The sequence below is a fragment of the Amblyomma mixtum genome, chromosome 8, assembly GCF_055824585.1.
Source record: "Amblyomma mixtum isolate Tamu chromosome 8, ASM5582458v1, whole genome shotgun sequence".
Lineage (NCBI taxonomy): Eukaryota > Metazoa > Arthropoda > Arachnida > Ixodida > Ixodidae > Amblyomma > Amblyomma mixtum.
Genome location: NC_143019.1, coordinates 117,679,840 through 117,696,223, shown reverse-complemented (window position 1 = coordinate 117,696,223; position 16,384 = coordinate 117,679,840).

Sequence of the window (16,384 nt, the reverse complement as noted above, 5' to 3'; positions counted from 1 at the left end):
GGGGGGGGGGGGGGGGGGACACCCGTACTTGCCGGCGCGTTCGCGAGCGGCCGCGTTGCAAGAAAGGAGACGCTTCGCTTTGAGCGCCCCCAGCCGCGTTCCCATGACCCCGCGTACACTACCGATCCCTTACACGCCCTTCCCAAGATTATACAAAGGGCTCAAATGCGACTTTTAGAATTATAACAAGAAGGGATCGGTAAGGGTCACAAAACCACCCTGTGGGTGACACACCGCAGCTACACCAGCACTGGCATCACTGGCAAAAGCAAAAACTGTACACGGGCACCAACAGAACATTACGCAAAATGCTTAGGGGCACCAAGAAAGCATAAGCAAAATGCACTCTCTAATACAGAGTGGCATGCCTGCCGTTTGCCGTAACACGGCGTCCAAGTTGGTGGGTTGCACCCAATTCACCACCTCCAAGCCCACACTCGTCCTCGCGAATGGGCACACATGCACACAGACACTCGCAACCGGAGTGTTCATTGGCACTCATATTGGGTCCGTAAGAGGCCACGTGAGCCTCCTCAGTCGCACCGCGCGTCCCTGTGTGCGTTCGAGCCACTACGTGTTAATAAACCCGATTAACGCCTGACGGTCACTCACTCATTAGGCTGGTGCCACAACGGGGCGATAACTAAAAAGTTGCTGCCCTCCAGGATCGAAAACGTTGTGGTACTCGATGGGTCCAAATCCCTGATCACGCGACGCCCTTGAGGGCACGCTCTCTTCGGCGCACCAATACGAGACGCGTGCTGCGTAAGGAGCATAGTCCCTGTCCAGTGTAATCATACCAGTGCGGCCGCTTTTGCCAGACAGGATTTGGCGTACTGCAGCACGGAACGTACTGCTCCACGCACTGACTTTCAACATGGAGGCCACGCACCTGCCTCCAGCTACTCTGCCCCGCTTGGAGCCATTTGTACCTTTACTGCACGGGCAAACCTTGAAATTGCCGCTCCGTGCTTGATCGGCGCTTGCCGGCTTCGTGGCATAGTCTGAGGCTGCATGAACTCCTTCGCAGTCGCTTGACCCTAATTTGCCTTGTGGCAAGTCGCCACGCATCTCCTTGTCCTCGAAGGACGTGGTGGGACACACATCAGGTGCGTTCAACAACTGCGTGACGCTCGGTCCCGTCGGCCCATCAGGACAACCTTCGTTCTTTGCCTCGGATGGAAGGTTAATGGCATCAATAGCGCTACAGGACACTTTATGCCCTATGCCCGACACGGTGTGCCGCTGCGTCAACGCTAGAGTTCCTTCTTTCACTCGCTCGCCGATCTGGCGTCTGTCTTCAGTGACCATTTCCAGCTGAACGAAATGCTCTTTTCCGCAGGTTGTTTGAGACTGCGTTTTTGGAATTGTCAGACTCAATTCCAGCGTTCCTGAACTCGCGTCTGTGTCCCTGGTGTCATTTGGGGTAGAGCTAACCTGTGCAGCTGGATCGTCGTAGTGCGCGTTCACCGCCTTTAATACCGCGACGCTGCGTTCCGTCACGATACTTTCTTCAACTGCGATTCCCACTTCGCAGAAATCTGGCTCACTTTTTCCGTCTGCCTTGCTGTTTTCTTGACCTGTGCTTGACAAGCACAAGCCTTTGCCTTCCAGCGCAGGCTGTCTGGACTCGGACCAGTTCCCCCTGACTAGTTCACTAGCTCTCCTAGACTGTTTCAGCTTAGCCAGCTCGAGCTTCTAGTTGCTGGCGCCTTGCTTCTAACACGTACAAATCCGCAGGTTTTCCTCGCATAGTGGCGCCTTTCCTTCATTCACTTTTGCAAGCTCTGCCTGATAATAAGCTAAACGCGCCTTCGCCAATTCTACTCGGTACTTCACATCAAGTGAGGGCCGGCTTGGATAACTCTCCATACCGCCTTCCGTACCCCTCAGCTGTCCTACTGGCTCGAACACAGGGACGTGAACAATGCGACCAAGGAAACTCACGGTTTCGATGCGTCGATCCGCATTGCCAGCTCCTTGGCGTCGTAGTCCACCGCCACTTTCCCCGGACGCTGCGATGAGCTGGCGCACACCGCTGGTCCGCCGCCGGTGACCGTCAAGTTATCGACGCCTGCTTTTCTGGACCGTATGCAGTCCCGCGTTGCTGGACTACTGCCGTGGTCCTTGCTTCCTTGCCGCCGTCTCCCCGCAGGTCCTTTCTCGAACGCTGCTGTTACCTGATCGTCGCCTTTTCCCCTGCCTTCAGTCTTCTTCCTGCGCTGTCTTCCGATGGCCGCAGGATCCTCGTCGACTGCGCCAGTAAAGTTTCACAGGTTCTCTATCTTCCTTGCACCAGAGGTGCCCAGCCAGAGACGCTTGGTTTAACTCGAAGACTGAAGCTTGATCTTCGCACCAGGGGTGCCCCGTCAGAGACGGTCTTGTGATCAGGTGGGACTCAGGGGTAAGGCGAACACTTGAAGTTTATATACAGCTATTTACATTGCATATACAAGTTTAGGCACTCGAGACGGCAAAGAGATACAAAACAACAAAAAGGGTGGAACTGGCTAATACTAGGGGAGGCCCCTACTCGGCATAGCCGAAGATGCATAGCATCTCACCTTAGCGCAGAACCCTGCTTCCAGCTCCGGGGCCCGGTTTTAAAGCCCTAAAGGCCCGGCCCACATTTCGTAGCTTCCAATCATGTTGTGCTCTCAACATGATTGGTTCTTCAAGGGCAGGACCAGCCCTCCGGCTTCAACAAGGTAAAACCACCCTCTCCACCACTAAATAACCATAAAAACAAACACAAATACACATTCGTGCCAGCACGTGCGCGAATCGGTTCCGCAGGGTGGGGGGACACCCGTACTTGCCGGCGCGTTCGCGAGCGGCCGCGTTCCAAGAAAGGAGACGCTTCGCTTTGAGCGCCCCCAGCCGCGTTCCGATGACCCCGCGTACACTACCGATCCCTTACATTGGTGAACCGTGACACGTGTCCAGACTTATCTCTGATTAGGAACACTAGACACGCCAACTGGGAGAAAATGGGGGATTCCCTGGGCAGCAACCACTGCCTTCTCCGTACTGCGCTTTTGACGAAGGCAGCCCGCAAAAAATGGGGACAGGCAAAAATAACCATTTGGCTGCAATTTCGAACTCATGACATCCCTCCCGTACTATTCTCCGACGGCTATGCAGAGTGGGCAACACAGGTCACCAATATACAGAAACAAAACACGCAAACACGTCACACCAACGACGAGATCCCTGCAGTGGAAAATCATCTCCTGCATTTGTGGGAGGCGCGCCGGAGCTTAACTAGTTGGCGGAAAAGCCAAAAGACGAACTGCAAACTTAGAGGTCGCATAGCACAGCTTACAGAGGTGGCTGCGGCATAGGCTGCACACCTAGCAAACTCCAACTGGCTAGAACGCTGCAACTCGGCAGCGCGTCAGATGATCTCGAATCGGTCTTGGCGTCTTTTTCGCATCCTCGTCGACCCTTCTCAAACGCAAGGGGAGAGGCAAATACAGCTCCGGCGGGCTCTGAACGCGTACCAAGGTACGGTGACGCAACTTGCTGACATTTTGCGCGACAGGTATCCCTGCCGCACAGATGACCCGGTTGGGCCCGAGTACACGTGCTCTAGCAAGCCAAATCAGGATTTAAACGCCCCTTTTAAGTTGTATGACCTTAAAGCCGCCCGGGCTAAAATGCGCCGAGCTGGGCCACAAGGTCGCGATCGCTTGTTGGCGAACCTCTCGGACTGTTGGCGAACCTCTCGGACTCGTCCTACCTTCATTTGCCACAATAGATAAATCAGGCCTGGGATGGGTGTCCACTCCTTCCCGAATGGAAAAGATCGCTTGTAACTTTCACCCCCAAAGCAGGTAATTCTGTGACTACGGACAACTTGAGACCGATCTCACTGACCCCCTGTGCGGGAAAGCTCATGGAGACGATGGTACGGGATCGCCTCTCTCCATACATTTAAGAAGAGCCTCTTTGCAGACAGTATGTTCGGGTTCCGCCCGCACATGTCTGCACAGAATGTCCTACTCCAACTACACAGGAACATAATACCACCTACAGCCATGCAACTCGACGACAAGGCCATTCTCGCCCTCGATCTTAAGGGGTCGTTTGAAAATGTTAAACATGATAGCATACTAACTTCAACACCACTAATTACGGGCGAAGGTCTTCGCCTATGTTGGAGACTTTCTGTCTGCGCGTCAGGCACTCCTCCGGATAGAGGACGAGGAATACAGCCCGTACCCTATGGGTACACAGGTACGCCGCAGGGTGGTTGTTACCACTGCTCTATTCCAACATCGCGATGATGCACCTCCCCGGCCAACTGGCTCAGGTGGCGGGCATAAAACACGCGCTCTAAGCACAGGATATCACAATCTGGACCACCGAGGGGAGCCTTGGGGGGATGGAGGACCGCCTTCAGCAGGCCACCCCCTTAGTCGATGCGTATGCGGCCGAGTGTGGTCTCCAATGCGCTTCCGCGAAATCAGAGCTTCTGCATGTCAGAACGAATCACAAGGACAACACGTCTCTACAGGCGTGTCTGTCGGGTGGACCCATCAGAGAAGTGCAGAGCTCCAGATCCTGGGTATGTTCATCAAAAATTCAGGGGGCACTTTGGCTCTCCAAAAGTGCTGCAAGGCGAAAGCGCTTCCTGGCCACTGTTCTTATATACTTTTCTATATTTTATATTTTGTTTTTATTTATTTTTCGCTCCTTTTCTTAATTTTATTGTTTTTATTTTTATTTCCACATCTTATTTTTATTTTGTTTTTATTTTTGTTTATTTTCTTATTTTTATTTCATTTTCTTGACTTTAAACATTTTATTTTATTTATGAAGCCCATGCATTCACTAGATGCGCCTTTATTCATGCTGGAACCTTGAGCCTTTTAAGCAGTGACGCCGAAAGGCGGACGAATCTGCCGACGTGCCTGTCGACACGGCTGCCGACGCATCTGTCGACACTCCTGCCGACGTGTTTGTCGACACTCCTGTCGACACGTCTGTCGACACTCCTGCCGACGCGTCTGTCGACACTCCTGAGGCATTAAAGGCTTTCGCCTTAACTACAGGCTTAGGCCGGACTCTACTATAGCGAAACTCAAGCGCAAAGGCGAACAGGCGGGGCGCATGAACCACCGCGTTTAAAGCAAGCAGGGTGGTCTGCGGGGCAGGGACGCGCTGTTGCTCGCCCATGCCTTCGTGACCAGCCGCATCCTTTACGCCGTGCCGTAACTATGGACCACCAAACAAGAAGCCGAGCGCACTGACGCCATCATCAGGAAGGTCACAAAGCGAACACTGGACCTCCCGGTGGCTACCTCCAACGCTAAACTGAAGGCGTTGGGGGTGGTAAACTCCTATCAAGAGTAGCGGGAGGCCCACCTCTTGAACCAATGCACGCAGATCTGCAAATGGCTCCTGGGTGCCGCCTGCTAAACAGCTTACACATCAAACACACACGCATACCAGAGAGGTCGGAGAACAGCCCGGTGCTGTGGCGCCACATGCTCTGGGTCGCTCCTCTCCTACGTAACTAGCGCATGGCTAACCATGAAGGCAGACGACAAGCGCGGGTTCGCACGCTTGAGACGCAATATGGATATAACGGGCGTCTACTACCTGGACACAGGGCCGTCACCCCCGAAATTCAACGCAGCTGTCGTAGTCCACCGGGGAATGAATGTCGATGGGCTAACTTTTTAGGCCCCAAATTCAACGCATGCGCTGGAAGTTGTAATAGGTCTCGCTGCTGCTGATCTAAATTCGAGAACAGTTATCGCAGACTCTCGCCAGGCATGTGAACACTACCTTGCAGCGGAAATATCACCCCTTGCCTCCCAAACTTTAAGACGGGTTCCCGCCGATCCAGCTCACACAAACATAACCTGGGCTCCTGGCCACCAGTATCTACGGGGCAGTGAGGCCGCTGATGCGGCTGCCCCGACCGCTCACACCCCGAGCTCCTCATCCTAGCTCTCCTGGCTCAGAAGCTCATCAACCGCTTTTTCGGTTCCGCGAAATCTTAATTCATTATTGCGGCAGCCACCGCCGCCACCCGGCACCTGCCCAGGGGCTGAGTAAGGCGGAGGAGCGAACTCTGCGGCGCCACCAGACAGGAACTCTTCTCTGCCCTGCCATCGCCAAACACGTTGATCCGAACATAGATGGGCGCTGCCCTCACGGCGGAGAGTTCTGCGATATTTTCACATGGTGTGGGCACGTACTAAGAATCCTCACCTTCCCCCTTCCCACACTTCCACCCGAGAGGTATGGGAGACTGCCCTCCTCAACTGCTCTACGCTGGAGTCCTAAAGGGCTCTTGTAAATCGGGCGCGAGACAGGGCCTCGTCGTGCGGTGCCCAGGACTAAGGATACCGACCATGTAGCTGGGTCTTCTGACAACCGAAATTCCCTTTAAGTATGCAAAAGGTTTCCACCACTACCACCATCTATTAGCTTTCGGCGTTCGTGCTCACGGTTCGGTGCTGATGAAACGTTGCATGGGTCCAGTCACAAGCATCAAGGTAGCCGGCGTCGAGGTGGTGGTCGAAGTGCTCACGCTGGCGTCGCTGGCGGCGTCGTTGACGGAGTCGTACGAGCTCTCGGTCCAAGTGCCCGTGGAGGCGATGCTGGCGATGTTGGCGTTGTGGGCACCTCCCGGAAAGGTGTCAATAGCGCTGGAGGCACCCCTGGCAGCAGCAGGCGGTTGCGTCAGCAATTTACGCCGCGGAACGGGCTCAGGCACGGCAGAAAGTCTTTGGTGCACCGCTGTGAAACTCGAGATCAGCGTAGCAGTAGCCGGCGTAGCTCTCATCCGGCCGAGGTGTTCCTGGCCCGCCGGAACTTCCGCTTCTACGCTCTTCCTGCTCCCTGCCACTCTATCTGTCGCGCTTTTAAAACCCTGGCGTTGGTACACGTCATCCTTGTCGCCGTCTACATCGTCTTCTCATCTCCACCAATTACCTCTTCCCACCCCAACAAATACTTGTTCATCTTCTTTATTCTTGGGTTAATACACATCATGCTTAGTGTCATCCTCGTCGTCTTCTCCAAATTTCTTTAGTGGATATTTCTATTTCAAACTTCCTCTTATTTATGGGAAGAGCCTCCTCTTTCAGGAGTTTTTTTTCATAAAAACTGCTCACATCCCCATCTTCAAGCCTCCCTGCCAACCGGCTACCTTCTGTGGCGGTTCTGAACCCAGCACACAACACACCGCAGATGTCAAGCATAAACCAAAAGCACACAACAGACACAGCACACCCATAGCATATACGGAATTAAGGCGCCACTGCGGTTTTCTTTACAGTGTCCATAATAAACATGATAATGTCCACAACACACTCCCTTGTATAAGCACACAACAACAACGACAACCAAAAAATACACCCCCGAGATAGCTAAAGCTGTTTATTTGGCTCTACTCCGCTCCAATCTTATCTCTGCTTTTAATATACCCCACGTGAAATGTGTATTCTTGCACGGCGAAACTCGATCTCATGACTTTACAATTGCTCATTTTGGCGTTGGTTAAGTATTCAAGAGGCTGATGTTCTCTTTGAATTCTGAAATGTCTGCCATAAAGATAAATGCGAAATTTCTTTACTGCCCATACCACCGCCAAGCATTCATTTTCAACAGTGGAGTAGTTGCGTTCACTAGACGATAATTTCTTAGTGGCAAAAAATACCGGATAAAGCATACGATTCGGTTTTTGCAAACGTACCGCTGCCAATGCTCTGCCTGACGCATCATTGCGAAGAAGAAATTCTTTATCCAATTCGGAGCAAGCAGAATGCACGGTTTTTCATATGCGGTTTTAACATCACAAACGCGTTCTCATGTTCAGCAGTCCAATTCAGCTTATGGCTTGCACCCTTCTTAGAGAGTTCGACAAGCGGATGGACTATGTGAGCTTAATTGGAATAAAGTCCCTGTCCCTATCCCGTATACCGTGAAACCAAAGAACGACTGTACTTCTATCTTTTTCGTCGGTGTCTGGGCTTGGTGTATTTTGACCAAGATGTCGTCTTTCATTGTCGTGGTTCGTCGAAAAGCGGCCCATCCACGAGGAAACAAATGGCTTGAAAGCACGTCTGACATTTTGCCAGTTTTATGTTCAACCTAGCTTGCTGAATTGTGTCAAAGAGCTTTTACAGCGTAATTACGTGTTATTACCACGTATATCTTGCCACAAAGATATCATCAATATAGTGTTCTACATTTGGAGCCCAACCAAAACCTTTTTCGTCAGCTCCTCAATATCGTGGATACTGTTTTCAAACGAAAAGGCATGAGATTAAAATTAAACCAACCCGCCGAGCAAGAAAAGGCAGTCTTCTAATTCGACGAATCTTCCATCGGTATACACCAATACCCTATAGCTAAATCAAATTTAGAAAACAAACTTTTTGTGAGCAAACTTAGCGAACACCACGTTTGCTCTTGGTATAGGTTCTGCCCTGTTTGCCTTTTAGCGCATACATCTGGTTTTTACCTATGCCCAGTTTTCTCCTCACTGATTTCAGGCTACCTCCGTTCCTTAGAGCATGCTCGATTTTCTCCATGTTAAACTTTCTTATGTCGGCTACCTTGCGCTTATTTATTAACTGCGATAGCTCTGCTAGTTCTATCCTGTCTGTTGAGTTAGACGTCCTCATGCTTTGGCGTTTCTTAATCAGATCTTTAGTCTCCTGAGATAGCTTGCTGGTATCCTGTCGAACCATCCTACCACCTACTTCTGCGGCGCACTCTGTAATGATAGCTGTAAGATTATCATTCATTGTTGCAACACTACGGTCGTCTTCTTCAGTTAAAGCGGAAAATCTGTTTTGCAGCGACATTCTGAATTCCTCTACCTTCCCTCTTAATGCTAACTCGTTAATAGCCTTTCGCTTCACCGGTTTCCTCCGTTCCCTCTTCAAATCTAAGCTAACACGAGACCTTACCATTCTGTGGTCGCTACAACGGACCTTACCGAGGACCTCCACATCCTCTACCATGCCAGGGTGTGCACACAGTATGAAGTCTATTTCATTGTTAGTCTCACCATTGGGGCTCTTCCACGTCCACTTCCTGTTTGCTTGTTTGCGGAAGAAGGTATTCATAATCCGTAAATTATTTCTATCTGCGAACTCTACTAATAACTCTCCCCTACTGTTCCTAGAACCTAAAGAAGGTATTCATAATCCGTAAATTATTTCTATCTGCGAACTCTACTAATAACTCTCCCCTACTGTTCCTAGAACCTATGCCATAGTCACCTACCGCCTTGTCTCCAGCCTGCTTTTTACCTACCTTTGCATTAAAGTCGCCCATCAGTACAGTGTACTGTGATTTTACCTTGGTCATTGCCGATTCCACATCCTCATAGAAGCTTTCAACTACCTGGTCATCATGGCTTGATGTAGGCGCATAGGCCTGCACCACCTTCAGCTTGTACCTCTTATTAACCCTGATTACGATAGCTGCCACTCTCTCGTTAATACTGTAAAACTCCTCGATGTTGCCAGCTATATCCTGATTAATGAGGAATCCCACACCTAGTTCTCGCCTATCTGCTAATCCACGATAGCACAGTACATGCCCGCCCTTTAGTACTGTATACGCATCATCTGTCCTCCTAACCTCACTAAGCCCTATGACATCCCATTTAATACCGGCTAATTGCTCCAATAGCACTGCTAAGCTAGCCTCATATGATAAGGTTCTTGCGTTAAACGTTGCCAGGTTCAGTTTTTAATGGCGGCCTGTCCGGAGCCAGAGATTCTTAGCACCCTCCGCTGCGTCACAGATCTGACCGCCGCCTTGGTCAGTTGCTCCGCAGCCGCTGGGGACTGAGGGCCGAGGGTTAATTGGTTTGTTAAAGAAGGTTGTGGCCAAGTACTACACCAGGGTGGCCAAATCCTGTTCTGGTGAGGAAGTGCGTTGTCGGTTCTGGTCACCGATATCAGGCCGCACTTCAAGCCTGGTTATGCAATTCCATCGACACGCGGAGTTTTTTTTTTTAATCCGGTGGAGAATTGCATGGCACCGGGATTCGAACCCCGGTCCTCTTTCACGCGAGGCGTATGCTCTACCTCTACGCCATCGCTGCAAACCAGTAACTTATTATGATCCGTGTGTAGCAGGACGAGAACCTGTCCCCTTTATTCAGATTTCTGTAAGTGGCTTTCTTGTCATGGTAGCCCTTACAGCGTTCGCGCACCATTTCCAGCCTTGATTTTCAACCCTACACGTTTTCTCCAACTTGTCCCGCAACTCAATAACGTATGTGTAGGTTGTCTTCAGATCTGATGCAATCTTTATTAGCCCACAGCTCCTTGAGTATTGCAAGTGAACCTCTAACGGTAATCCCATAAGGGCTAGAAACAGTCTCATTTGCGGTACTTCGCGCTAAGCGAACAAAAGAGCTGGGAAGTATCTATTCCAATCAGCTCTCTCCAGGCATATTTTCCTGTCCTGATCATATTTTTGAGGGTGCCGTTTAACCGCTCTCCAAGCCCATTACACATGGGATGGTATGGCGTTGTTAGTAACTGCCTTACTAACAAAAGACGTTTAACCTCCTACATTAGTCCTGACGGGAAGTTCGAGCCTGGTCGCTCAAAATTTCCCTCGGGAACCCATAACGCGAGAACACCGCCACAAGACCCTCCGCCATTTGGATACTCTCAAAAGTCTGCAATGGAATAGCGTCAGGATAACGAGTGGCCACGTCGCCAAGGGAAAGCACATATCTATTGCCTCTGCCGTATACTGAAGAGATTGGCCTCACAATGTCAATGGCCACTCTCTGAAACGGTAGGTCGATAGCTGGCCTCTTGCCCAGAGGTACGGAATCAACTATTTCCTTTGGATCTGTGCACTGGCCTCCGTCACACTAGCGAAAAAAGGGTTTATTGTCACACTGAACACAGGGCCAGGAAAACTCCTCGATGATTCTAGACATCCTTCTGCGAACACCCTAGTGTCCGGCCATAATGGCGTCATGTCCTAAGCGTAACACACTGCCTCTCGCATATCTTTCGGTAACACCAAATGTTGGACCCGCCTTTGTGAGCTAAAGATGAATTCCCTGCGCAGAAGACCGCTAACCAATTGATATTCAAATAACCTACGAGTCCTGCTTCTTTTCACCCTTTCCATAACTCTCACGAAGCAGGCTTTCAATCTCGGGTCTCTTCTTTGCCGAGTTGCGATTCCGCCCGGTGTTACGCTCAGGCACACCGTAACGGGAGTAGAGAGCGGACGCGGCGTTGCTCGGGCTGTCATTTGAGCTCTTCCCTCTTCTGCCGATGAAAAACTGACTGCCCCATCACCCGCCTGAGCAGGCGTTGGCCTTTCTTCATTTGGGTGTTCCTCAACGTAGAGCATCCTCCACTTGGGATGGGGGTTCTCGGCACTTCTGCACCCGTCATGTTTCCCACGATGAGATCGTAGATTGGTTGCTTTACGCATTTTGCCACCACCTGTCGGGTATAATATGGCGTGGAGACTATAATCCGGGCTTAAGGAAGCTACCTGACTGTACTATATACAAGAGTGACGGCCGATGCCCCTGTAAGATCCTCGTCCTTCACAAAGCTTCCCCTAAAACCAAAACTGTGTTGGCTACGCTTTCTATGAGCATTAACCGGCATCAATCAAGCTTCGCATTGCAAATATTGCAAGTGCATTCCTTTTTTTGGATACATGCGCAGTCGTTGCCAAGAGTAGAGATAAGCTAACTCGCGAAATTGTGGAAGCTGCACACATTGCTGCCTTACAAGATAACTGTGTTAGTACACCGTCCATTTCCTTGTCTAAATGAGAGCTGGCCTTCTTGGGCTCAAAACATCCGTGATCTCCCATTTTTATCGCATCTTTTTTCGATTTATTGTTTCCCTTAGGTCAGCGCATGCGCTACTTTTGGTCAGGTTTCGTTCACTTGGTTGGTTTTGGCTTTCTTCGTCACTCAGAAGTTAGCGCCTGTGTTGTGGGTGTGTTCTCTCCGCTTTTGTCCGCCGTCCTGGTTTTGCGCTACTCTTATGTTATGGATCTGTACCGACATGCCCAAATTTCTACCCTGGTGAATCCTATTTCTAGTTCTTCGGGCTTCTTTCTACTGTCTTGCAAAACCCATGTGTGACCGTATTCTTGATTGCCGCTACAGTTTACAGATCACGGTTTATTGCTTTCTGCATCCGCTCCGGTATTCTACCTGACGAGGTGAGACGTCTTTTCATTGGTGTTGATCCTTCCGCAGGGCACTGTCGAAGGGATTGCAAGATAATCAAGCCTGAATGCCACCGTTACGCACGCATTTTGAGAGTGATTTTATCCGTGCAAGTGCACCATACACTAGAACCAGATTCCGCAAAGCGCAGCTTCGTCAGCATCTGCTATTAGCTGACCGTACAACCGAAGCCCTCTGGCAAGTTCATCTGAGGGATCTTCGCTCCTGGTGCCCCCTAAGTGCACTAGCAAGGTGAACAAAGTGTTCATCCCTGACGGCTTCACGATTTGCCAGGACGTCATGCAGACGTTGGCCCTCGGTCCCAAGTTTGCAAGGGAATCTTGAAGGCTCCGCAAACTACTCTCCATGGTGCGACGTGCACACCGCCTGGCCGACCAAACCGTTGCATCACCGACGGTGTTGACGTCCTTTCTCACTGTGAGGCTCGCCCCTTGAAAGTCAATGTGAATCGCGTCGTGTCCTTTCTGGCCGAACAGTCACTTTGTGTCCTCCCATCTGGCAAAGAGGCAGGTTTTGCTGTATTGTTCCGTGATACATTCAATGAGAAGGACCACCGTGCTGTGACAGAGGTTTTTAAGGCTCGTAGGAAGGTCTCCCTTCCCAAGAATAAGGCTCAAGCCATGAAGCTATGTGACGAGCTCAATCTTGCATAAGAGGCAAAGAGCATTGATAATAGCAAGTGTCTGAGAAGAATTTTTCAGTGCAAAGACTCATAAGGTTGATGCACACCTTAGGGTAATAATTTCTGAACAGGACACTTGGGAAAAGTCAATCACTCTGTTTCTCCAAGAAAAACTTAATATTTTGCCTGTCAATGACCCGTTTCTTGTAAGAAATTCAGAAGAAGTTGTTAATGCTGTATAATCGTTTTCCGACAAGAACCGTCTCGTCTTCTCCATTGACGTTAAAGACTTATATTACTCCTTGCCTCATGATAACCTACTTACCATAGTTGAATTCTCGATCTTCATTACGGTGGCATTTTAAAATGAATCAGGGCTTTCTGTTGATAGTTTTTTAGGATTGCTGTTGTTTTATCTGCACTCCACTTTCATAAATTGGCAAGCTGTTCCGTACATTCAAAAACAGCAAATATACATTGGGTCCTGCCTGGCCCCCGCACTTCGTAACCTATACCTTGCACACCTTGACAGAATCCTCCAAGAGCGACTTTCAAACTCTTGCGCGCTAAGAATCTTCAGATTTGTGGATTATTTTCTCTTCCTTGTTAACTGTCACCATCGAACCTCGAGGCCGTTACTTCAGGCATTATGACCATTGTACAAGAATGTTTTCACCCGCTACTATTGACTAGTGAGATGTCTATTGTCTCAGATATGAAATTTCTTGATATTCAGCATAAATTCATGGACAACCAGGTTTGTTGGTGCTATTCAGCTAGTGCCAACAAACCGCTTCTACCACATACATCACCTCATTCTAAACTCTTGAAACGAGGAAATATTAACCTGGAGCAATATCAACCGCTATGATGTTGGCTTTTCTTTTGCTGCTGTTGACAACTTTGGTAGTCATTTCATTGGACGGTTTCCGGAGAATTTTTCAAGAGGTGGAAACATCTGTCGTTATTGTGACATCACATTTGATGAATTTCAAACAGGTAATTTAGAGGGAAACATGCGAACATTTGAGCCTGATAACTTCGCTGTGCAGAAGTTTAAAGAAGACCCAACTTTGCAGCACTACGAAGGTATGCCGGGATGGCTGAGATTATGTACTGTCAGCAGCAGAACTTCTCTCCACAGAGCATCGGCGTTGGGGATACGATGGCTTTGGGCAGCGAGGCGTCTTTTCATTAGACCCCAAAAATTCTCGATTGGGTTTAGGTCCGCGCCGCTTGGGGGCCATGGTAGTCGCAGCACACCGCAAGCGTCAAGTGTAGTGCCCACAATTCGCGCAGTGTGTACTAGGCTGCGGTCGTGCTAAAGCCAGTAGAAGCCGTCGGGAAACGGGCCATACAGAACATATGGCACCAGGGTCTGCTTAATGACTTCGCAGTACGAAGCAGCATTAATCGTTCCATCGATGCGCACTAAAGGAACAAGTCCATCTTTGCTGATGGCTCCCCAGATGGCAACGCTGCATCGACCATTGAATAGTACACACTGCGTTACTGCGGTCGGTATCTAAAAGAAACGAGAAAAGAAAACACTCGCAATGTGAACAATGCCATAACCGCGCGGCGACTGCAGCTTTAGTGTCACAGCAAATAAGCTTTCTTAATAAGAGTCGGAGCGCGGAAAGGAAAGCTAAAATATTGTAATCTGTTATTACCGTGTGCCTTCTTGAGAAATGGGTGCTTTTAAGGAAAATGTGTCCATGCAGAAAAACTGCCACGTGATGTGAATGCAGCTAGATGAGTTACTTGTACAGGTGCGTCATCGAAGCACAGGTCGGAGGCCGTTGATCAAAGACGCGTCACGGCAGGCACACACCCAGGAGTCACACCGAAACCAGCACAGCACTTCGTTCTCCTCTTCGTCCCACCGCGTGAACGGCTGCCGGTCGTTCCCATTACAGTTACCTCCCCGGCGAAAAGAAGCCATCCTGGCGACTTACGGGGACGAAAAAGTTCTCGGATCGTAGTAGGGCTTAAGACGCTCGACGTGTACAGTTTCACGCCCCCGGCGACGATGATCCGGGGAGGGGTCAAGGGGCTCAACTATGTAATTCACGGGAGAAGTTTGTTGAAGAACGCGGTAAGGGCCGTGATAGCGGGAAAGTAGTTTCGTGACGAGGCCGGGAGTGGAGGAAGGCACCCAGAGCCAAACGAGTGCTCTGGAGGGATATGACGCGGGAGGGTCCAATGGGTCCCGACGGTGCTTCTGGTGCTGCTGGAGTTGTGTGGTGAAAGAGCGCGCAAGTTGTCGACATTCTTCGGCATACATGTGGGCTTCGGAGAAGGATGTTGTCTCGGAAGAATCAGGGCGATAGGGAAGGATGGTGTCCATTGTGGAGGTAGGCTCGCGACCATATAAGAGGAAGAAAGGAGAGAATCCCGTCGTTGTCTGCGTAGCCGTATTATACGCGTAGGTTACGAAAGGAAGTACTTTATCCCAGTTGGAGTGGGCGGTATCAACGTACAGGCGAGCATGTCACTGAGAGTGCGGTTGAACCGTTCAGTCATGCTGTTGGTTTGGGGGTGATAGGCGCTGGTACAGCGATGAACGATTTTGCATTCCTTTAGCAGTGCCGCGACGACTTCCGATAGAAAAACACGGCCACGGTCACTGAGCAATTCTTTCGGGGCGCCGTGACGAAGAACAAGACGGTGTAGGATGAAAGAAGCAACGTCCTGTGCGGTCGCAGATTGGAGAGGCGACGTTTCTACATAGCGGGTTAGGTGGTCATTAACGGCCACGATAACCCAGCGGTTGTTAGCCGAACTGGTGGGAAGCGGACCGTAAAGATCAATGCCGACGCGGTCAAAGGGGCGGGCAGGGCAGGGTAACGGCTGCAATGGGGCGGTGTTGTGGCGGGGAGGGTTCTTGCGACGTTGGCAGGCTGTACACGACCGAATGTACTGTCGTACGAAGCGGTACATACCGCGCCAATAATATCGCAGACGCAGGTGAGCATACGTCTTCAATACACCGGCATGGCCGTATTGTGGGTCTGCGTGGAAGGAGGCGCATATCGCAGCACGGAGGTGGCGAGGAATCACCAACAGCCACTTCCGCCCTTCGGACAGGTAGTTACGCCGGTATAAGAGGCCATCACGAACGGCAAAATGGTGGGCTTGGCGACGAAGAGGACGGGATGAAGAAGGTGGCGAGGGATTAGAGAGGAAGGTGAGGAGTGAGTTGATCCAAGGATCCTGCTGTTGTTCGGAGAGCATATCAGGGACACCGAACGACGAGAAATCATAGGCACAGACGAGTTCAGAGGCGGAATCGCAAGGAAGTGGTGAACGGGAAAGTGCGTCGGCGTCGGAGTGCTTGCGTCCAGAGCGATAAATGACATGAATATCAAATTCCTGCAGACGTAAAGCCCAGCGGGCAAGTCGGCCAGAGGGATCTTTGAGGGAGGACAGCCAGCAAAGAGCATGATGGTCGGTGACGACATAGAACGGCCGGCCGTAGACTTAAGGGCGGAACTTGGCAATCGCCCAAATGATGGCCAGACACTCTTTTTCTG